At 41.6% G+C, this 25,521-nt stretch overlaps 1 pseudogene; it reads right to left on the reverse strand.

The window, feature by feature from the left end:
- Positions 1-11,713: 11,713 nt before the first annotated feature.
- On the reverse strand, positions 11,714-20,836 carry LOC138961312 (sodium-dependent phosphate transport protein 2B pseudogene; annotated as a pseudogene).
- Between the last annotated feature and the right edge of the window lie 4,685 nt (positions 20,837-25,521).

The following is a 25,521-nucleotide window of genomic DNA, read 5'->3' on the forward strand; positions in this document are numbered from 1 at the left end:
TCTGGTACGACACAGCAAGCCATGTAGTATTCTCTATGTCTGATGCAACTACCATATTCCAGTCATGCTCTAGGCATACTAACACTTCGAAGACGGTTTCAATGAACAGCCGATTAATTTCGTACTTCTCACATGGCAGTGATACAAGGGAGAGCAAATTTACCCCCCTGGTTCAAGGGCGGTAACTCTATTAATACACTACAATCCCTTTCTTTCTTCATTCATTTTTTCTCTTTTCAAATAACTGCAAACATGATTAACTGCAACAAATACGCATTATCATTTTGACTCCCAACTCTTGACTAGAAATAAAACAATCATTTTAAGTGAAAGAGAAACAATCTGTTTCTTTCAAACAATAATCTCAATGTAACTTCAAAAACTTACATTTATCAAACCATGGACATGGAACCAATATTTGGCACAAAACTGCTTCCATACTTTCAATTTATCTTCATTCACTCGACAACATAATCTTGGAATTTGTCTGGCGCTTTTTGCACTCTCCCAGACCTTCTCAGTATGTCCGTGTTTTCTGCTTTGTTTGTGTCTTCATGAATGATGTCCTCTGTGTGAGAGTTAGTTTTTGTACCAGTTTGTATGCCTGTATCTGTATTTGTTGTCTCTCCTGGTTGTTCGCGAGTAACAAACTTCTTTGTGTGTGCTACACTTCTTTTGTACTTTTTCGCTCCATCTGGTGACTGAACTACAACCTGAGAACCTGTTTTCTCTACGACTTTGTATGGTTCTGGATCATAGGTCGGAGTCAATTTGTCATGTTTCTTCTGTTGGAGTACAGCGTCCCCTACATTCACATCAGACCCTTTTGCACACAGTTTCATGTCTGCATATTCCTTCCCCTTTTCCTTTCGGAATTTGTCACGGTCGCGAATGTTTTCTTCAAGCTCTTTTCTCGGCACCGGATCTAATTCAGGTAACTTGGTTCGAATCTTTCGCTTGAACATGAGTTCAGCTGGTGTTGCACCAGTCGTTTGATGTGGTGTACTGCGGTACGCGATCAAGAACTTGTTTAGTTCACGTTTTAAGTCTTTTTTCTGAGCATGAGCAATCTTGAGTGTTTTGAGGAAAGTACGGTTTTGTCTTTCAACCTCTCCATTGGCTTGCGGCCACAGCGGTATAGTTTGAATGAGTTCTATGTTGTTCACGTCTAGAAACTCTTTGAACTCAGACGCAGCAAACTGAGGTCCGTTGTCCGCACGCAGCGATTTGGGTAAACCATACCTCGCAAAAATGTCTTCCAACACTTCGATCACTTTGGTTGTCACTGTCGACCTGAGTATCGCGGTCTCAAAGTAACGACTATAGTAGTCTACGACTACAAGTATGGATCTTCCATCCAGTAATGGTCCTAACAGATCCACAGCAATGGCTTCCCAAGGTGCCTCCGGAAAATCTGTACGCACCATCGGTTCCGGTACGGATGGTTGACTCACGATTTGGCATTCGTAGCACGATCGTACACAGCGTTCTGCATGGTTGTCCATCCCTGACCACCAAACTTTTGTTCTCAGTCTCTTTTGTTTTCACTATCCCCTGGTGACCCTCATGTGCGATATCTTACACGCGGTCTCTGAGACTTTTCGGAATCACAATCCGTGTTCCTCGCAAAACTAGTTTTCCGAGTGTAGTCATCTCGTTCCTGAGTGTTCTGTAGACAGGATTCGGACAATCATTCCAGTTCTCGGTTTTGATGCACCTACGCACCTCTGTCAACTCTTCATCTTCCGCGGATGCTTCTTTGATTTCGCGAGCAGTCATGGCTTTTGGAACAGCTTGTTCCGCCGCAAAGTAAACGTACTCTTCAGCTACGTTTCTGTCGTTCCGTTTCTCCTCTTTTCTCACAAGTCGCGACAACGAATCTGCTATGTTCTGCGGTCCGGGTTTGTATTCAACACGAAAGTTGTAGCTTTGCAGCCTGAGAACCCATCTCTCGATCCTAGCGGACGGTTTTGACTTCTTCGAATAAATGAACTGAAGCGGACGATGATCAGTTTTGAGAACGAAGTCGATTCCGAACACATACTGATGGAATCTTTCGCAAGCCCACACAAGAGCTAGACCTTTTTCTGTTTGCGAGTACCGTCTTTCGACATCTGAAAGGCTACGGCTCGCGAAGGAAGTCACGCGTTTTTCACTGTTCTGCGTTTGTACTAGCACTGCACCCAGCCCCACGGGACTAGCATCAGCGATGATACGTGTCTCGGTCGCGTTCATGTCAAAATACCCTAGAGTTTCGGCTTTTGTGATCTCTTCTTTCAAGAGATTGAACGCTCTCTCCTGTTCATCATTCCATACAAATGGAGTGTTTTTTCTTGTCAGTTTACGCAGCGGTTCCGATTTCGTAGCCAGGTCACTAATGAAACGTGCGTTGAAGTTCACTAAGCCCAGGAAACTACGAACTTCTGTTGCGCAAGTCGGTCTTTCAGCCTTCCGAACGGCTTCAATCTTTGCTTCAGTTGGTCCTACCCCCTTTTCGGATAAGAGATACCCCATGAACTTGAGTTCATTCATCCGGTATTCGCATTTCTTTGCGTTCAGCGTCAACCCTTTTTCTTTCAGTCTCTTGAGTACGCTTTCAAGTCGCGCGTCATGTTCCTTGACTGTATCTGCGAAGATAATGATGTCATCTGTCATGTTGCGAGCACCAATGCAACCTTGCAACGCTTGCTGTATCGTGTACTGATAGATCTCCGGCGCAGACGTCACTCCAAACATTAGTCGTTTATACCGAAACAACCCGATGTGAGTGGCGAATGTCGTGATTGGTCGAGATTCTTCGTCAAGTTCAAGTTGGTGAATGCCCAAATTTAGATCTAGTTTTGAGAACACTTTCGCACCGTTCATTTCCGCCAGTACTTCTCCAATCGTCGGCATCGGGAATCGTTCACGTTCGATCGCCTCGTTCGATTGACGCATGTCTACACAGAGACGAATATCTCCGTTCGGCTTTGGCACAACCACGATCGGACAAGCAAATGTAGTCGGTCCTTCGGCGTGTTCGATGATATCGAGTTCTTCGAGCTCTTTGATTTTCGCTTCGACTTTCGATCTGAGACTGAACGGCAGTCTTCTAGCTGACTGAACTACGGGTTTTGCGTTTTCTTTCATGTGCAAATGAATCTGTGTGTCCTTCAACTTTCCCAGCCGAGAGAACAACAGCCAACAGGTGAAAGATTAATGGGAATATCTCACACATCAAACGCAATGTGTGGACACGGAAATGAGAACGTATAGTGAAAAAAATTTCGGTTATATTGAATTTCTGAAGGAACAAGGAGGGAAATTCAATATAACCGAGAATTGCCTATATTGAAGTTCCGGCTATATTGAAAGTCTTCCCGGGTCCCGTGCGCCTTCAATATAGCCGGGTTTCACTGTACACTAAAAGAAACCAACATTTTAAAATAATAGTTCACACCCAATAAAATGGGTAAATAACAAAAATGCAGGTTAACTAAAAAAAATATATATAACAGAACCAAACGCTGAATTAAAAGCCAGTGGCGCAACCCTATATACCTTTATGACCTGGCGAACAGCACCTGGCATCACCAGCGAGGCTAATCCAAAGGCCTTTTCGTGCCTCTAGAAGAGCTCTGTGTTGTCTACCCCATACCCTGTGTACTGCATGCAGCAGGTAGCCCCTCTGAATGCGGAAGTAGGTGGAAACAGAAATTGTTTGAAGACTGCAAAATGAAAAGAATCTCAAGACTTTGGTGGGGCTGAGAGCAGAAAAAAAAGTGCTGCAGCAAGAATAAGGTTTCCCAAAGGCTGTTTTTTTATGTCGGGTTTGTTGTGTTCTTGCATACAACAAAGTGTAAGACGATGACACAGCTCGTGTGTTCAAGTGGGATCTTTTATTCCCGGTCTACATGTGTTCTCCTCATTTAACAATGGCCGCTATCTTCTCGGTTCTTTCGAGATCATACGAGATTGATTAACATGGATCTGGAAGTGGACTAGCATGGACACAACATTCCTCCCAAACTTTATAGAAAACCCAAACTACTGTATTTAAAATCAAATGCATAAGCCTATCCGAAGGATTATTTAAATCCTTCGACTTGCTGAAATTCCCTTTTTTTTTTTTTTTTTTTTTTTTTTACATCTCAAGACTTTAGCACATTTTATGTTCATCATTTGCATAATTAATAATCACAAAATGTGGTCAACAAATGTGTATTATCTTGCATCATGACATAATATCAGCAGAGTGTATCTCACTGTTAGTGTTAGTATTTCTTCCATTTTCCTCTCTCCACCATGGGAAGAATGTTCTGTGTGGGGAGTTCGAATAAACTTCACTCTGAACACAATAATACATATATCTCGTAAACATGTGTGTGTGTGTGTGTGTGTGTGTGTGTGTGTGTGGAAACAAAACAATGCAAATCTGCAAATTAAGAGTTCCATGAAATAGAGTTTGTTTTTCACGTTCGTGGGAGTGGCATAACAAACAGCACCAAAATATAACACAATCTCACACATAAAAGAACACGCAAGACTTGCTAACGTTGTCCAGATCAGGTGAGCCTTATGGGCCTTTCTCAGACCTGATCCAGCTTCTAATATTCAAATCAAACAGGTGAACCTTATGGGCCTTGCTCAGACCTGAGTGATATCTACACAGACCTTCTTATCACTTTCTGGAGATAGGCAGGCGGTGTCGCATAATCAGGGCGACTGGGCCTGTGAGCACTTCGATAGTCAATGCCTTATCTCTCATAATCTTCCAAGTATGTTGGAGCATGGCGTTGACGTTGGGGCCGAACAGGCGGAGAGGCATCGGGACGATCAGGTTGAGCAGGGGTCATGGCCGGCTGACTGTGCCTCGGCGACGTGTTGGGTACCCGTGCAGTAGTTGGAGTGTGGAACATGGCAGTAGGTCTCCTGGGTGAGTGTGCAGGTGAGACTGGTCGATTGGTCGGACTATTGGGCTGCACCGGCAATTTTCTGGTCTGTGAAGTATAGGGGAATGCCTGAGCTTCAGCCTCGCCGTCTTCCTCTTCATCGTCGTCTTCTTTCTCTTCATCGTCGTCGTTAACAGTGTGATCGCCCTGGATCGGTTTGAAATGTGACGAATTTCGCACAATGGAGTGATTTCCTCGTTGAGCAGTCAGCATGCTGCCCTTCTTCTTAATGACTACGTAAGGAAGGGGGGAGTATGGTGTGGACAGTTTGTTCAGTTTCTTTTGTTTCACCAGAACATGGTCACCAGGATTGATGTCGCAGAGTTGCGTGTGGCGTTTTCTGTCAGTGAATTCTGTCATCTTCCTTTTGCTCAGGAAATCGTTGTGAATCATCCGCGTGTGTACGGGGATGGGGTCGAGAGGAAGAGAGCAATCTGGCAGTCCAATGTTCATCTTGCGTTTTGTAAGTGCTTCAAAAGGGGAAACACCTGTGGAGCTGTGGGGAGTCCCTCGGTATTGGCGAAGGAATGTGGGAAGTTGTGTCTTCCAGTTTAGGTTGGCTGCCGTAGACGAGCGGATGTTTTGATCCAACGTGCGCATGAACCGTTCGGCCTCGCCATTGGCTTCAGGCCACAGCGGGGTGATCTTGCGATGGTGAAACCCAAACTGTGTCGCGAAATGAGAGAATTCTTGTCCATGAAAAGGGGGCCCATTGTCAGTTTTCACTGTCTTTGGAATTCCCTGTCGTGAGAAGATTGTCTCCAATTTTCGGGTCACAATTTTTGCAGATGTGGACGAGATAATTTCAACTTCTGGGAATCTCGAGTATTCATCAATCACCACCAGTAGATAGTCACCGGAGAGGAATGGACCCGCGAAATCAAGTGCAAGTGCACTCCACGGCTCTGATGGGAGGGGAGTACTGATGATTGGTTCACGAGCTTTGGGTCCGGGGTAGGAGGCTTGACAGGGTATGCATGATTTGACAGTTTCCTCAACCATTGTGTCAATTCTCGGAAACCATACCTTCTCTCGGAGGCATTGTTTTGTTTTGACGATGCCTTGGTGTGCTTGGTGAGCAATGTTGATGACCTTTTGACGAAGAGTTTTCGGGATGACTAGTCGATGACCTCTCAGGATGAGCCCATCATGCATGGAAAGTTCTTCACTAAAACGAGCGAAATCAGACACGTCACCATCTTGCCACTGTCCGGTTTGAATCGCTCGCATCACCTTCTGAAGCTGGTCATCTCGTTGCGTTTCAATTCTGACTTCATGTTTAGTCATCGCCACAGGGACTGCGTTTTCGGCCACGTAGTTGATGTATTCTTCACCTTTGTTTTCACGTTGGGGTGTCGACTGATGTAATCAGCTGGATTGAGGTCATCGCGTCCCGGGGCATAGGTGAGAGACATTTCATATGGCATGAGGCGTAATCTCCACCTCTCAATGCGAGCTGTCGTTGGCTTTTGGCTGTTCACGATCCCGAGAAGTGGTTTGTGGTCTGTAACTACGGTGAAAGAGGATCCATACAGGTAGAGGTGAAAATGTTCCACTCCGTACACCACAGCCAGCATCTCTCGATCGGTTTGTGAATAGCGCTGTTCTGTGGGAGTGAGAGCTCGGCTGGCATAGCAGATTATCTTTCCTTCCTGTGTTAGAATCGCACCAAGACCAACTGGACTTGCATCCACAAGGATTTTTGTTGGTTTTCTTTGGTCAAAGTAGCTCATGACTTTGGCGTTGGTGAGGGTTTCTTTCAGACAGTTGAAAGCCTGTTGTTCCTTATCGGACCATTCCCATGGAGCGTCTTTTTTTGTCAGGTTTCTCAGTGGCTCTGTGATCGTTGTGTAGTTTGCGATGAATCGAGCCACGTACTGCGTCATTCCAAGAAGGGATCTCACTTCGCTGACGTTTGTTGGTGGTGGACTGTTGATGATCGTTGACACCTTGTCTGGACTTGCTGCCACGCCTTTCTTGCCAAAGATGTGACCAAAAAATGTAAGCTCTGAGACTGAGAACACACACTTTTCCCTGTTGAGCTTTGCCCCGTGATTTTGAAGTTGCTGGAGTGTTGCTTGAAGAGCGACGTCGTGTTCTGCTTGTGTCTTCCCATGTATGATGATGTCGTCGCTGAGGTTCTTTGCACCTGGGATGTCAGCTAACAGCTCAGCTATGGCGTTTTGGAAGATTTCTGCGGCAGCGTTTACCCCAAACAGCAGTCTTTTATATCGTCGAAGACCGACATGGGTTGAAAACGTAGTGATGTATCTGCTTTCCGGGTCGAGCTCCAATTGATGATAGGCATTGGACATGTCCAACTTGCTGAAGACTGTGGACCCGTTGAGGTCAGCGATAAGGTCATCGAGGGTTGGCATAATGTGTTTCTCTCTCTTGATAGCTTTATTGGCCTCTCTCATGTCGATGCAGAGCCTCACACCCTGTTTCTTGGGCACAACTACCACAGGGCTTACCCATGGTGTAGGACCCTCAATCTTTTCAATGATGTCCAGCTTTTCGAGTCTGTTCAGTTCTGCCTCGACGTCTTTTCGTACGTGGAAAGGTATACGCCTGTGTCGTTGGGCCACGGGTCTGACAGACTGGTCAATGTGCAGCTTGATGCTGATGTCCTTGATTTTCCCCACGCCGTTGCTGAACAGAGTGTGAAATTTGTCATCAGGGCTTAGTGCAAAAGTGAAATGGACTAGGCCAAGGGTTTCGGCCATGTCAAGGCTCATGAGGTTGTTGGCCTTATTCACTTTATTGTTGTTGACCACGTAAAACTTGGCTGGAATACGCTGGTCGTTGTAGTTGACATCAGTGGTCACAAAACCTATGATGGGTAGGGGCACATCTGAACCATATGCGAAGATCAGAGGGCATGGGCCATACAAGGGCGCTTTGGGACATACCTTCTTGTAGGTGTCAAATGTCATGAGACTCACTGACGCTCCAGTGTCAATAAGTAAGGGGACTGGTTTGTTGAAAATGTGCACCTCCACTGACAGAGATTTTGACTTGAGGTTTGAGATACTGAAAACGACTTCATCGCTTGAGTAGTAGGGATTGTCGTAGTCTTCATCCACTGTGGATTCATCATCAATCTGCGTAGAATGAAAGATTTGTCTTACCTTTTGAGGTGAGGATTCACAGACGCTCGCGAAATGTCCAATCTTAGAGCATAGCCTGCATTCCTTGCCTCTCGCTGGGCAGGAACCTTTGTGAGGATAGCTACCACCACAATAGCGACAGCGAGCACCACCATTTGACGAACGTTGACGTTGAGGGTTGCTGCTGTCCCAAACACCACCACGGCCAGATCCACCACGGCTGAAGTTGTTGCCACGACCGAAGCTGCTGCCACGCTTGGAGTTGCTGCCACGACTGTAGTCACCACCACGGTTATAACCTGCACCGCTCGCATGGGAGTTGTCGTGTCTTGCTTCAGTGTCACCATGGTGATGGTATGTGCGTCTGGGGTTGGGTTTGACGCTGTTTACTGATGCACCGGCACCTTCAATCTCGGTTGCCCTGGCCTCAGAAAGTTCGTGGGAGCGAGCATCATCAATGACTTGTTGAAGGTTTGAATTTTCTCTCAGAGCCTTTCGTCTTACCTTGGATGATGAACATCCTTGGACCAGTTGTCCTAGTATCTCTCTATCCACATCATGGAAATCACAACGATGTGCGATCGTTTTCAAACGCGTAATGTATGCATCAATTGTTTCTGATGGTTGCTGAATAGTGCCTCGAAACTTGAACGTGTCATATGCAACGTTTTGTTTTGGTGTGAAATAGTCAGTCAGACTCTTTTTCGCAACTTGATAGGTGTTTGGAGTGTTATCAGCGCCTGTGACAGCATCCACGCCTTTTTGATCATCGGAGAAGTTGTCAAAAATTTCATACACTTCGTCACCTGCGTAATGAAGGAGTAGTGCTTTCTTGCGATCATCGGCCGTTACATCCAAACCGCACAACATATTTTCGAGTTTGTCGATCCATTTCTTCCAACGGATCCCTGCACTGCCTTCTTCCCCTTGGACTACAAACGCTGGGAATGATGGAAGAGACATCCTCGTCGCCAGTTGTTGTGTTCTTGCATACAACAAAGTGTAAGACGATGACACAGCTCGTGTGTTCAAGTGGGATCTTTTATTCCCGGTCTACATGTGTTCTCCTCATTTAACAATGGCCGCTATCTTCTCGGTTCTTTCGAGATCATACGAGATTGATTAACATGGATCTGGAAGTGGACTAGCATGGACACAACAGGGTTGACTCTTCCAGATAACGACATGTCATTTTTTGCATGTTATCTTGACATGAATGCATGACCCAACCTTGTCTGTTACGAGTGGTATGGACTCCTCTCCACAGTCTGGGCATCGATGGCAGAGGTCCAAAAGCCTGTCTTCAAAAACCATGTATTTTGGCAAAGACCAAAGAGAGCTGAAAAAAAATACTGACAGTCAATTTAACTTTTAAAAGTGTACAATTTTGAAATAATACACAAATTTATTAGGTATAAAACCTGATGTCAAAATAAAATCCCTTGTGCGACTTGCGTCTTAGATAGTCATACACCAACAATATACCTCCAATTAGATAATACAGAACGTCTCAAAAATAATGTTTAAGCTTGAACATGATCTTATAAAACAATGACATTATCTACCAGTATCGGTCTCGAATAGCAGCTAGCATCTGCTGAAGAGACATTAAACCCCAAAAACCAACCATCTACCAGTATCAAATTTAATATTTTGATGATAAATGCAAGTGTCTTCAATGAAATTTATGTTCTGATTTTGTTCATCAACCTTTCATTTTGCCTTTGTAATTTTTGTCTTAAATTATGCAATGTTGATACTAAATAATTACATAAATCATCTACCTCTCATCAACTGTTTCCCTTCTCGACCCATTATCAACACCACGGTCTTGCTGAGAGTCAACGGACATGCTGCTGGATGAGGCCGTCTGTTAACATTAAAAAAGACAACATACAGGACTCGGTGTAATAGTTATACATGTGCCATGAGCGCATAAACTATAAAATGTCCAATTGGAAAACCTTGCAGTGTGTCGAAGGGCGCGCTGACATTATGCACAACTGCAGCGCCATCCTATGCACACTTTAAATCAGAATAAAGCATTCATAATGAACAAAGCAAAGCCAAAGTTATTGTGCTGTGATCAACTGTATGTAGTGCATTGTATGCTGCAAACCATAATTTGTAAATAATAAAAAGCTTGCTTTGCTAATGATCCCTTTCGGTCGTAATTCAATAAATCTTATACAAATCATCAAGCCCTGTATCATCTGTTTATTTTAAACATCATCTTCATCACACGGGTTATTTAAATTATAAATTCCTTACCAGGGTCACATCAGATGAACTTGTTTGTGCTCCAACGGGTTTGCTTTCTGTTTGGACAGAATGGTCGGTCACTGTCACCTCCACTTGTTTTTCTGGAGGTTACATCTTTCACCTGAAACTTTTTTTAAAAACCAACATACACCAATTACACTTTCTGAATGATTGAGTTACTTCTGCAAAATGTATTTCAACTAAAACATGTCATTTGAACATACATACCTGATGACCACAAAAAAAATAGTGACAAGACATTAATTTATTTCATCCATAAAAATTGCCAGCAGTCTGGGTGTTGATTTAATAAGTGACCAAATGGAGGGATGGTTTTATCTCGTGCATTGCCAAATCTAATACAATGCCCCCTTTTTATATTTAGTCAAGTTTTGACTAAATATTTTAACATCGAGGGGGAATCGAAACGAGGGTCGTGGTGTATGTGCGTGTGTGTGTGTGTGTGTGTCTGTGTGTGTGTGTGTGTGTGTGTGTGTGTGTGTGTGTGTGTGTGTGTAGAGCGATTCAGACTAAACTACTGGACCGATCTTTATGAAATTTGACATGAGAGTTCCTGGGTATGAAATCCCCGAACGTTTTTTTCATTTTTTTGATAAATGTCTTTGATGACGTCATATCCGGCTTTTCGTGAAAGTTGAGGCGGCACTGTCACGCCCTCATTTTTCAACCAAATTGGTTCAAAATTTGGTCAAGTAATCTTCGACGAAGCCCGGGGTTCGGTATTGCATTTCAGCTTGGTGGCTTAAAAATTAATTAATGACTTTGGTCATTAAAAATCTGAAAATTGTAAAAAAAAATAAAAATTTATAAAACGATCCAAATTTACGTTCATCTTATTCTCCATCATTTGCTGATTCCAAAAACATATAAATATGTTATATTCGGATTAAAAACAAGCTCTGAAAATTAAATATATAAAAATTATTATCAATTTTTTTTTTCGAAATCAATTTAAAAACACTTTCATCTTATTCCTTGTCGGTTCCTGATTCCAAAAATATATAGATATGATATGTTTGGATTAAAAAACACGCTCAGAAAGTTAAAACGAAGAGAGGTACAGAAAAGCGTGCTATCCTTCTCAGCGCAACGAATACCCCGCTCTTCTTGTCAATTCCACGGGCACTGCCTTTGCCACGGGCGGTGGAGTGACGATGCAACGAGTATACGGGCTTGCTGCGTTGCGTTGCGTTCAGTTTCATTCTGTGAGTTCGACAGCTACTTGACTAAATATTGTATTTTCGCCTTACGCGACTTGTTCTTTTTAAATATGGTTGAATGTAACATGTTTGGATTAATGTAAAAAGAGAAGAGGGGCTGAGGTGCACGATGATATCTCGGTGGTAACATTTTGAAAACCATCTTATGGATAAAGCAGGCAAAACTCATCTATCGCAGACCGCGTTGTCCTGTGGGCGACATTGTAGCAGAGCTCCCCCTCAATGACCTCTGACCTCTGGCAACAAGGGTGTCAACAGCCAATCCCGGCAGGGATAGCCAGAGTCGCCTAACAACAATCCCTAAAACACAGATGAACACAGAAGGCATTAACATATGTTATTCATGTCTCTTCTTGTTTGCTCATGATACCCAATACATGTATATGTACATTTTATATTCCTAAAACTGTTAATTAAAGTTTGTTATGCAGAATATCCCAGTCTGTTAAATTTACTATTTTGTGTGTGTGTGTGTGTGTGTGTGTGTGTAGATTTGATTTTTTGGGTTAATTTTTTAAATAGTCAAAGATTTGACACAATTCATGCAAAATGACAAAGTTTCTGTTCAGCTCAATTCAATTGATTCATTCAATAAATGCAGATTCGTGGCATTGAGACACACGAGTTAAATTGATAAATGTGTGTCTTTTACTCAGTTCAGGTTAAAATTATACCAAGTAAATCTTTTTCAAAAGGGAGTACTCTTTAGAGGAGATTCAACAATTACAAACAAAACAATACAAAGACAATGATTACATTACACAAATCTGGCAACGAGCATTTGGCAACGAGATTCAATCTCTTTCGGAAAAAATGTGTGAACCAATTTGATGTGGTGATTCATGCCTTACAATGCTGTACAGCATGCACAATGAAAGGCTTCTGATGGTTCTGCATTCCCTCTTCTCTTTGGTAACTGGCTGGCAGCTGTTGGTAAACAAATTCTTTCGAAGATCATTACTGCAGTGTTTCATGCTTAAAAACAATATATTCCATACATACCCAATCACGCTGGGAAACAAAGTGGCCTGAAGAAATGATGTATATTTGCCCCTATGGCAGGCATGCTGATGAGGACAATGGATTAACTGGTGTTGAAGACTGGCGAGCGCTCTGGCCACTTGGACTGGATCAATCTGCTAACGGTGGAGCGGTGTATCCTCGCTGTGTCCCGTCCACAACCAATATTTGGAACCCACAACTCCCAAAAAATACCAATGTGACTGGAAGATATAAGAATTGAATATCTAAATATCGGACCATATTGCTATGCTGAAAACACAATAGCTCATTAGCTGGTAATATAAAAAGTTACTGCCGTATCTTTCAGTCTTACTATGACACAAACCTAACCTTGTGTACATCTCTATCTAAACCAATGAACAAGTGCGTGTTTATGAGTGTGCGTGTGAATGAGAAACAGAGAGAGAGAATGTGTGAACAGCATGTCATGTTCATTATGTTTTCTTTGTCCTTCCCTTTTCTTGGCTCTATCATTACTGGCGTTTAATCAAGATACAATTCCCTCTTTAGAATGCTAATACTAATATGCAATTCATTTTTATTTCTTAAAAAAAATGGAAACAGAGAAAGTGGGATCAATCGCAGAATGACAGGAATAGCAAATACTGTGATCAGATTTGTGGAGGTATTTAAAGGGAGGTTCCACTGTATGACTCCCATTTATCTCATACAATTAAAAAAGTGTCCCATTGATGGATACAGCTGACAAAATCAATGCATTTGCATGCCGAAGTCATTCCTGCTTTGATTACAATCATTCTGGTTTGAGCCACTTTCTGGCACAAGAAAAGAAAAAAACAAGCTGTTTGAAATGAGTCACACTGACTTACCTCTGCACTGTCACTGTAAACCTATGGTCGTCTAGTCTGCGACTGAAAAATCCAAGGTCAGACCACCCATTGTTTGTCTCACACTGGTAATGAACTGCAGAAGGACTAATGCGCCCTATAACTTTCACTCAGTCACAAACTGACAAATTTGCTATGTGACATTACTTCCTTTAAAAAAAATTAGTGTCACCCTTTCAGTTATTCAACAAGGCGTCATGTATGTGTGGTCAAAACAAATTCCAGGTTATCAGATATATTTTCATCAATAATAGATATGGAATGACTACACTGACCAGATCATTACTTTCTTCACAGACTTTATATATATATATATATATTTGCCACACACAAAGACCACTGAGCTCTTGACAGTTACTTTTTTCACACACACACAGACCCATGCACTGTCATCACATACCTTTCTTTCAGTTTCAACCTTGTTGACTTTTTTCTGTGTAGATGTCTGCAATATATTTGTAACATATCATCTTCCATATCAAGTTAGCAATATGTTTCTAAATCACGAACAGCATATATCCTCACCAACATATGCCCTTGCAAAACACACACAGGAATCGCTTGACAAGTGGCCCCCTTCATCCCCCCCTTCCTCGTCCTGATATGGCTCTGCGTAGTCGGCTGGACGTTAAGCAACAAATAAACAAACACTTCACTCCGACAGTGAATGAGTGATGCAACAATTATTATATCAAATTCAGTCTGAAGTTACCACATGATGCATACTTGACATCATTCTCAAAACTTCTGCAGGCTACACATAAAGTTCATTGATCCATAGCATTGTCTTGTAGTCATAATAGTTTTTAATACATAGCTGAAATTAAGAGATTGGTTTGGTAATATAATTACACACACACACACACACACACACACACACACACACACACACACACACACACACACACACATTAAATTATTGTACAATCGAATCCCAAACACAATGATGTTTTAACAACAAAAATGAAGAACGGGGAACAAATTTCAAAATAAATTTACCTGGTGGCAGTTGGACATGACCAGATTTAAGAAGAAGCAATACAGAATACTTTGCAACGGTTTGCGTACTTGCATTGCTGCAGTTGCAATTGACGTCATGCTTCCATACACTGCAAGTAAATACCTGATGGTATGAACTAATTTCGACAGTCAACACTTCGTCATTTCATCGCCAACCTCACCAGTTGTCGAAAGGTTTCGAAACAGGACAAACGAAACCACATGCGGAAAACGTCCCAGTGGAAGTAACCGAAGTAACGCACAAAATGTATGCAGAAACTGACAACAGTTCTTGTATTGTTTTGTATTTTATTTTTTGTTAATTTGTATCCACACATGAAGAATCTCTACATAAAATGTTGATCTAAAATTGCGAGCATCATTCAAAACTCATTTATTTTTCATGCGCGTACTCGCGTACTATACAGGTGCGCTCGCACTGCTTGTGCCGTCTGCTACGGACGAACGGTCTTTCCGCCGTAAAGAATGGAAAGAGAGACAAACACAAAGTAAGCATAATATGTATTTGCTTCTTGGTTTTACAACTATCGTTCGATTATTTTTCAGATACATGTTTAATGCTTGTATTAAAAAAAAAATGTGTTCATTATCTGATACTTGAAGAAAGGATAGGGCCTAGATCTACAAGTGCTGCTGTCTTTTCAAACACAACACCAAAACTGCGTTCACACCCACCCCGAACAAATTAAAACTAACATTTAACAGCTACACTTAAAAATTACCCTTATTGTGGGAAGTGCTCCTGGTTTCAAATATCTTCTGCTGGTGCCGCAATGCCATTTAAAACCAAAGCAATCACCTTCAAAGTGCTCCGAGCAAAGACGTTTTTTGTTTGCCACACATGTACTGCTGGTGGGCTGATACAGTTTCGTGGTCTGTGTGAACTGTTTCCACGCTTTTAAAACTTCAACATTTCTTGGAAAACGATGCAAACTTACGTTTGATGACTTTTTTACAACCTTGTTGTTGCAGCCCCAAGCTGCACAGCCAACCATGTTGGAGTCGTTTAGTGCAATGTAGCAGACGACGCTTCGTGTAAATTTCTGATTGGTTAAAATATAAAACCGGAACTCAAAGTACCACTTGTTCTTTGCAAGTATTAAATCAAGAAAAGATAATCAGGTAAATCTGAAATGGGTTCAACACTTTTAAAAAATCGTAGTAAATCAAATAACAGTAAACGTTGGAAAAATGGTCCAGTATCGCTTCTAGAGGTCTACACTTGGACAAAACATAAAGCAATTCAGTAAAGCTAACACTTCAAAATGTCTGTTTAGGCCTTTATAAACTGAAGTACGTGTTGACAGAATATTTTAATATAAGTGCAGTTTATATTTCAAAGTTTGGAGTCGTAGATCATTCTTTTTGGACGCAAAATAATAATAATAATAATAATAATAATGGACATTTATTAATCGCCCCTTCTCACAAGAGCTCACGGCGATTTACATATTAATGACTAACATGTATCAGTGAAATTTGTTGTTTAATTCTGCAAGCAAATGTGTGTGCTGTTATTGCATTATTTGCAAAAAACGCACAGAAAAAACACTATTTTTGACGACTCACTGCAGTTATCCCAGGTGCGGTTAGATAGACAGGGTCTTCAATCACAGTTTTTGCAAAAGTTCGTTTCGTTGAAGCTTCAGTGTAAGAAACATCTTTGGCTGTCATTTCAAGCTCCGTCCAGTGCAAGTCATCTGCAGATAATGTGACGAATAAGGTTGGAGGACCCAATGATCGAAACATTGCAAGCAAATCATATAATGCATTGCGAAAATATGCTACAGTTCCTTGTATGCTCTTCATAAACATGTAGGAATTGTCATACACAGATGAAGTCGCTGCAGGATTTTTGACATCTTTAGCACACACTCTATTTTCATTTCCGGTCGCAAAGGGAGATCTAAGTCGCATAAATACTGCTGCAGCTTGTTTCATTAGAAACTTATCGTAAGCAACTGCTGATTGAAGTAAGTACATCATATCTTTTCTGAAGCGGTCATCTTTGTTATAGACCCTACTTCGTAAGTACATGGAAGGCAAAATTTTAGTAGATCTTGCATGTTTGAAACCATTTTTTCCTTCAGGAAAAAGCCATTTCCTCCCCATGTTCAATCTCATAAATGTTTACCGGAGAATGGTTACTTCTTCCAACAACCAAAGGTAAAGTTGACTGGCCATCAATCTGACTATCACACCTTGAATTCCCTGCAGGAATCATCACTTCATGTTCTGTTTCATTAAAGTTGGTTTCAAAATCAATATCATGGCTACCATCATGTATTTTGTTCAGTTCCAATTGAGCCGAATGTAAGTTCAAGTCTGCATAAATTGGATTGTTTGTTTTCAGCCATTTAAGCGCAGTGAATATTCTAAAAGGAGAAACTTTGTGTTTAGACATAACTTGAGCATGACCATTCTCGTAGCAAACAGATATCTGATCACTTTTATTTGGGTCAAGGGGAAGTTGATTAACTACAGCAGATACATTGAATGGTAAATGTAAAACGCTTCCCCGCTCACAAAACTGACCACCCGGCAAAACAGAAAGAGTAAGGAAAACCTGAACTTTACAAATCAATTTTCTTTCAGAAAACGTCAAACACTTCAGGACATCAGGTATAGGACAAAGCTTCAAATTATTTCCATGAAAGCAAGACGGGATCTTCCCCTTAGAAAGGTGGCTGTAGCATGTACGGCAAAACACATGATCACCAGCGAAACCCAATGTGCGCATGAAATCTTGCACATTCTCTTTCACGTGATATCTCAAACACTGATTTTTGAACAGGAACTTTTGACAGGATTCACAATGGAACTTTGGTTGTTCTCTAATAGCAATTTCATACGCATAATTATGAAGTGAAGAAGACAAAAATGTGTCAGTGTCACACATAAAAACATTTTGCAACTGGCTAGTTGCTACTTCACAACAATTAGCAACTTCTTCGAAATCTGAAAGAATGCACAATGTTTCATGCAAGTTGGCACAGTCAAGAGAAACATTTGTTGTTTTAGTTTTGGAAACACGGCGTCGCTTTCGTCTCTCTTTCTGTGAAAAATACGAGTGTTCAACATTGATGAAATCATGAACAGGCAGTCTTGATGAAACATTTAAATTGTGTTCAGGTTCAAGTCCAAGGCTGATGTCATCATCAGCACGTGTATGACAGTTGTCATCAGCATCAATTTCATTTTCAGCTGTTCCTACTTCATAACAATTAGCAACTTGTTCGAAGTCTGAAAGAATGCACAATGTTTCAGGCGAGTTGGCACTGTCAAGAGAAACATTTGTTGTTTTAGTTTTGGAAACACGGCGTCGCTTTCGTCTCTCTTTCTGTGAAAAATACGAGTGTTCAACATTGATGAAATCATGGACATGCGAGTTGGCACTGTCAAGAGAAACATTTGTAGTTTTAGTTTTGGAAACACGGCGTCGCTTTCGTCTGTCTTTCTGTGAAAAAGAGTGTTCAACATTGATGAAATCATGGACAGGCAGTCGATCTTGATGAAACATTTACAGTTGCTTCAATAGCATGTGCTCTTTGCGAAAAACAAAAATTGTGTTCAGGTTCAAGTCCAAGGTTGATGTCATCATCAGCACGAGCATGACAGTTGTCATCAGCATCAAATTCATTTTCAGCTGTTGCTGTGTGTATCATAGAAACATTTCCACATGAATGACTGGTGCGTGACTCAGGGAAATAAGCGTGTTCAAGTGAGATATGTTCCGAAATGTCCTCCATACTCAAGCCAGGAAAATAACTTTATTCAAGTTCACAAACATCCTGTATGTTCAATTCAGTGTAAGTACTATTTGCATGTAGGAAAGCTTCTTCCATGTTCCGCCCATTGTTAAACACAGACATACTTTCCTGTTCAACAAAAATATCTGACAAAGAATTAGGCTGTCGTGGGTTCAATTCAATCCCAACATTGTCACTGTCAGTGGCACATTTCCCTTTCATGTTCAAAGGAGTCTTAGATGAAGTGGTACATTTGCGCTGATTTGTTTTTTCTTTTTGATCTCTGTCAGTGTCACTAATACTAGTACTAGCAGTACTGACTGAATTTGGAGTACAAAAATCTGTTGGCATACTGGAATGACCTGGTTTGAATGAACCAAGCTTGTTCTGTCCACACTGACTAGCAGAAGTTTGGATAGAACTTGGAGAAAAATGAACAGGTGTTAATTGGTAAAAGCATTGATAATGTGTTTCTAGAAAAACAGTCAAATCTGCAAAAGAATCAAATGACATCAAAACAGCAGCACCACCTGAAGAATGATCGCCATTTCTGTTTCTTTCATGGGAATCAAACAAATAAAAACACTGACTATCCAGGTTACCGTGAATGGCAATGGTCGATTCCTGAAATGTTGCAAGGATGTAGTTTGACACAGCAAAAGCCTGATGCAATCCCTCTTCTAGATTAGTCAAATGAAAGCCTTGGTCACTGACAACATTAGCAGGCAAGTAAGCGGGGTTAGTGTGTCCATTAATCATGTCGAAAAAATATTCTATTTCAACAGCATGTCCAACAACAGTTGTTGGCAAATGTTCGTGACCGATGTAACCATCAATGCCGTACTGAGTCGAAATCTGTGCGTACAAGGATGTCCCTTCAAACAGCACGCTGTCTAAATCCGTCGACTGAATCTGATGAAATAGTCCTGCATGCTCATGATGGTGATCGTCCACATTTGACAAGCCAGCGCAATTGCAGTGCATTGCCTGCCGCTAGTGTCACCAAATATCGCGCAACCCTGGTGTAAGTTAGCAAGCAAAGATCTTACCATGATGATGAAGTTCAACAGATGATTGCAGCGGATTCGAGTTTCCTTCCTTTTTCCTTCTTCGTCTCTTGCCGTTTCTCGCGTCTTGTCGAGTTGCTGCGCATGCGCGATAGCTATGTCCAACAGTTTCGTATTATTATAAGTTGAAATTACCGAAAAAAAATTATAAATGCACATTGTTAAATGCAAATTGTTTTTAGACAAAAAAACTAAGTGAATTTTGCAAGCAAAATAATTTTCATGGAAAACGCTGTTGACTCAGTAAGGAAGACTTTTTCGTTTCACCGTGCAAAATAAATATTTTGACACTTTCTGTACCTCTTTTTTTGTGGTAAATTTATATCCTCTACTAAGAAGTATGCATATATTTGATGAGGTACTAAAAAGTGTCGCATTTTTGTTGTACAGCTTATATTATTTACAACATGGCAAACTATGTGCAAGTACCGGTACAAGCAAAATCGCAGGCTGTCCTCTCTCTCTGTCTCTGTCTCTCTCTCTCAGTCTCTCTCTCTCTCAGTCTCTCTCTCGATCTCTCTCTCTCTCAGAGATGAACCAATGTCATTGTCTCTCTCTCTCTCTCTCTCTCTCTCTCTTTCTCTCTCTCTCTCTCTCTCTCTCTCTCTCTCTCTCTCAGAGATGAACCAATGTCATTGTCTCTCTCTCTCTCTCTCTCTCTCTCATTCTCTCTCTCTCTCTCATTCTCCCTCTCTGTCTCTGTCTCTCTCTCTCAGTCTCTCTCTCTCTCAGTCTCTCTCTCGATCTCTCTCTCTCTCTCTCTCTCTCTCCAACCCCATCCCCGCCCACCCGAACTGACTTTCATCTACCAAATGTGCAGTTGACGTCCACGACCGCATCCCTTTGCATAGAATTTGTCATAATGTAACACAAATCATAATTTCTAAAGTCGTGATGATTCAATATGTCCGTTTTGCTCTGTGTCTTTTTTCACGCTTCCGTTTCTTTGACCTTGGCCTATTGTCTCCGCCTCAAGGTCATCAGCTTCCGGGGTCGTCTTGCAGCACGTGCAAACCCCGCGCATGCGCTGAAAGACGCGGTCGATGGGTGCAAGACTGCGAAGAGGTTCGGGGAGACCCGTAGCCTCCCAGGAGCGAAGTTTTGCTGGAAGCACCTCCGGTTTCTTCGTCTGGAGAACGTTGATAATGACAATCACGACGATGAAAACGAAGATGGGTAAGCCCACTCCGAGTAGTACCTCCCATCCAGCCAAGGAGAGTCCAAAGACGGCGAGGGGGACGAGGAAGTAGAGCAAGACGAGGTAGCAGAGGGCGAACCAGCGGTACTTGAAGACCGTCTGTCCCATCACCTTGGCCAGGCTGATGGGGATCTTCCTCATGAAGGGCACAGGATACCACACCAAGATGCCCGAGATGTTGAAGAACAGATGACATAGGGCCACCTGAAAAGAGTCCTTGAAACCAGTAGGATCCGATGCCAGAGCGGCCAGAATGCCAGTAACAGTGGTGCCAATGTTGGAGCCGAGAGTGAGGGGGTACATCCTGTCAATGTGGATGGCACCAATCCCCACCAGAGGAGTGATGGCCGAGGTGAAGATGGAACTACTCTGTACCAGGATCGTCATGCCTGCTCCCACCAGAATAGCCAAACATCCAGTGAGATATTTAAAGGGACCAGGCAAATCCGAGTTGATGAAACGCTGCAGAAGCGTGGCAATGGAAAACGAAAAAGAGAAAAAGTGAAGATGAAAGAATTGATGTCAATGAGTGATAAGTTATTTGTAACAGACTATTTTTGATAATTACCTGTGATACTGAGTATATATTCAGATGTTTGATAGGACAGTAGTTGTTGAGGGGAATACTTGTGTTTTTGAATATGTTCGTCTAGGTGTGTGAGTGTGTTGTTCGCGCGTGCGTGAGTAAATTAGTCATTTTAATTGGCAAAAGGATCACACCAAACTTTATTTTGTCTTAAAAATGGTGTTGATTGACTATGGATGCACACTCGTCGCTAAACTCTCTCATTTAAAATGCAGATATCCACACACTCACACACACACACACACACACACACACACACACACACACACAAGCACGCACACACACACACACACACACACACACACACACACACACACACACACACACACACACACACACACATATCTGTCATCATATCCAAAGCATAAGAGTGAAATGTTTGACGACTGTTTATCTGTATAATTATGTATCAACGTTTATATGTATCAACGTATGTTTGAGGTTGTAATGTTTGTGCAGGTGTTATAATGCAATATGTAGCCGTATGAGGGTTCCAGTGTGTGAGTTGTACAGTGGCCGGGTGCTAGAGTGCTGCATGACTGAGTAAGTGCATGTGGAGTTGTATGGCTGGGTGAATTGTGGGTTGCGTACGTCCGAGGGGCACATGTAGCCTGTGTGTCTGAAGTAGTGGGTATGTTTGGGTAAGGGTGTGCTGATATTGAACTTCAGTTGTGTTTTGTAAATGTCTATGTATCAGTGTATTATGTCTTGCCACACACATGCCAAATTTCCTTGTATTGATGAGGACAATAAAACTTCTTGTATCTTGATAAAAAAAAAAAAAGTAAGGAAGACTTTTTGTTTTAGACAGAGTTAGGACTTTCTCCGTCACAGTTGGGGCAGTAGCTCTAAACGTAAACTATGGCAACAACAACAATTCGGGGACGCCTAGAATCACACAATAATGTATCGGGAGTTTTTGCAGGCGATGTCTCAACAACAACAAAAAAGTAGAGGCTCCAAGACGGCTCCGTGTCCTACGCGGGTACTATGCACGCACAACAGCCCGAAACTCCGTCGATAGAGATAACACCCCTGGCCTAGGTGATGTCTCTATCGACGAAGTTTCGGGTTGATAGTAGTAAGGGCAGTAACTCAAGACGTAAATGTGGCAGTGTCCCATAGGCAACCGCAGAGTTATCCTGTCCATGGGCAACCGCTTACTTGATCCCAATTACTAGGCGTCCTCGGGGACGCCTAGAATAATCAATTTCAATCCAAAACATCTTCTAAGAATAAAAAATGCCACATCACCTAACTTTTCAAAACAGTACATAGCATATATAAAAAAACCAACTAAATTCATATTAAAGCCATTTCTTACCTGATTTAGGAATAAAAACGTTTTTCACTTCAGACAAATTGTGGCCTGGGACTAGCTGCTCCAGTCAAGTTATCAAAGAAAGGATGCAAGTCTTGTAAAAATCCAAAATCAGTTATTAATTGACATCAGTTTACCTCCTAACAAATAAAACAAGATGTCCAAAAATTCACTAAAATTACCAAGCATTAATTAAACATTTTCCAAATAATTTCTTAACACTAAATGTATTTATAAAGTTAATAAACACTAACATTCCTGGTTTTTAAAAAGTGGGATTCAAAGTCGTTGCAAGCCCCTGGAGCAAATTTTTGATTAGTGCTTTTGTGAACAAGAAACAATTGACAAGTGGCTCTATCCCATCCCCCCCCCTTTCCCCGTCGCGATATAACCTTCGTGGTTGAAAACGACGTTAAACACCAAATAAAGAAAGAAAGGGATTCAAAGACATGTCATAGAATCTTCAACTAAACCAAATTTTCTAATAATAACATTCAAAAACATTTTTTGATCCCATCCACCATCAGGGTCTGAGAGTTTGTTTGGGTGCTTTTCGCACAACACCAGTGGATAGTTTGTATGCCGAGTCGCGAGAACCTCCTCTGGAGATCCGCAGACTTCGGCTTTCCATGAACTACTACCTAAAGCTAAAGGCAAACCCCGAAAACCCTGCTCAAGAATGTGTTATTAATCCTATTCTGAAGGACAAATTTTTAGCCAAACCTACTGAAATACCAACTTTCGGCATACGTATGCTTTCTGCATGTGAAAGGGCTGTTATAGATATTGATTCTGTCTCTGACGATCCTTTGACAATAAACACTCCACCCTGGTTAGAAAACCCAACCGTCAATTTTTCCCTAACTTCTTTCAAGAAGAATGAAACCTCGGACACAGAGTATGAATTTATTTTTACTGACGGCTCTCTCAAAGACGATTCAGCTGCTGCGGCAGCAGTTTCTAACAAGAAATTACATCAACCACTTCAACTCCGGCTCCCTAATGGTTCGTCAGTCGGTGTATTCGGCGGAACTTAGGGCCATCATCTTGGCATTAAAATTAATTTATCAATCCAGACATCAGTCTTTTTTGATTGTATCTGATTCGCTTTCAGCTCTTGAAGCGATATCCACCAGAAAGTTTACTCATCCTTTTTTAGTCGACATTCACGACCTTCACACTAAACTTATTTCTGAAGGCAAGATTATAAATTTTATGTGGGCGCCCAGTCATATGGGCATACACGGCAATGAGGTTGCTGATAAGGCAGCAAAGGATGCTCTAGATTTGGTGGTTCCTCGTGTCCCTGAGCAGTCTGTTCCTTTTACTGACTTACGTCGGAAGACCCTTTGTTACAGCTTAAAACTCTGGCAAGACCGTTGGTCTACCTGCACGGAAAACATTGTATAAAACTCTTCCTGACCTTTTAAAGCCACTTCCTTTAGTGGCTTCAAATAGAAAAGAAGAAAGTGTTTTGGCCAGGTTACATACTGGTCACACTTATCTAACTCATGTTCATCTGCTTAAAAGAGAAGAGGCACCATGGTGCTACGCATGTGATACTGGTTTTACTGTGAGTCATTTTATCACCGAGTGTGCTGATCTGTATGATCAACGAGAAAAGTAGTTTGGCACCTCGAGCTTGAAAAGTATTTTTACAGAGGTCAGCTCTACAGCTCTTTTTGGGTTCTTAAAGGAGTCTGGTCTTTATTTTAAGATTTGAATTTTAAAACAACCTAATCTATTTGACATATAGGGTTTTGCTTTGACTTTTTTGTTGCCTTCGGGTGACGTTATGGATTTTATGTATTAGAATTGTTTTAATCTAAAAATGTGTAATGATTAACTTGTGGGGTCCTGATTTGGCCTATTATGGTCCGCTGGACCCGAAAAGCAACAGCTAACTATTATTATCTCATTATTAAATAGTACACGTTAAGCATAACTAAACAATAATACAACTTTAATCCTTACAACAACAAAATGATAAAACGATCATGGAACCAAGGGAAGTAATCCAAAACATAGCATATGTGGAAAAAGGCCACAGTTCTTCCCCTTGATATAGAAATATATAACCGGTTTAACCAGTAAAACCTTTAAAGAATATGACTGAAAAAGGTGATTCTTTCACATGTTTACAACTCCAATTATTTTGTTTAATTAATCTTATACATCCAAATGTGTGTGTGTGTGTGTGTATGTGCACGCATGCTTGAATATGTGTGTGTGTGTCTGTTAGAATTAATCTTTTACATATTTACGGAAGATTTTTAGTCAGCAAGATTGTTGGCTAAATGTATTATAAGTATTGTGTTTGTTAGTGCATTTATTTTAGTGTTCCGTTTATCTTCATGACTATGCGCCACCATCACAAATACCGCCCTGATATGGCCCTTCGTGGTCGGCTGGGCGTTAAGCAAATAAACAAACAAACCATCACAAATTCTCATGATTGAGATAACAAATTTCATTCATTTCATTTTGATGTGTATCACTGTATGTAGGATAAAATGACAGTTCTCACCTGTTCTTGTTATGTTGCTGTTGTCTACCTTTTCTTCACCAAAACATTCATTCTGGAAACCTGTAATCAAACAGATGATACAATTAGAAGTGCCTTGCTTAAATTTAAGTTTTGATTGAATGGTGTACACAAATATAAATAAAACTGTGTGTACACTTGCTTATTGGACTGATAATGTTATTGTTGCATAAATGTTACTGACTGGAGCAAGATGTGTGTGTGTGTGTGTGTGTGTGTGTGTGTGTGTGTGTGTGTGTGTGTGTGTGTGTGTGTGTGTGTGTGTTGGCACTTGCTGAAGAGGTTGATATGACTGCTAAATTGACCGGCACGGTTGGCCTAGTGGTAAGGCGTCCGCCCCGTGATCAGGAGGTCGTGGGTTCGAACCCCGGCCGGGTCATACCTAAGACTTTAAAATTGGCAATCTAGTGGCTGCTCCGCCTGGCGTCTGGCATTATGGGGTTAGTGCTAGGACTGTGTGGCGCACGTTATATGTCAAAGCACCACCGCCCTGATATGGCCCTTCGTGGTCGGCTGGGCGTTAAGCAAACAAACAAACAAACTGCTAAATTGAGCATGCTTGTACGTACATGTACGAAAGGCAAGTGGGGGTAACCAATGTATACAAAGTAGATTCTAAA

This window comes from Littorina saxatilis, linkage group LG3 (assembly GCF_037325665.1).
Source record: "Littorina saxatilis isolate snail1 linkage group LG3, US_GU_Lsax_2.0, whole genome shotgun sequence".
NCBI lineage: Eukaryota > Metazoa > Mollusca > Gastropoda > Littorinimorpha > Littorinidae > Littorina > Littorina saxatilis.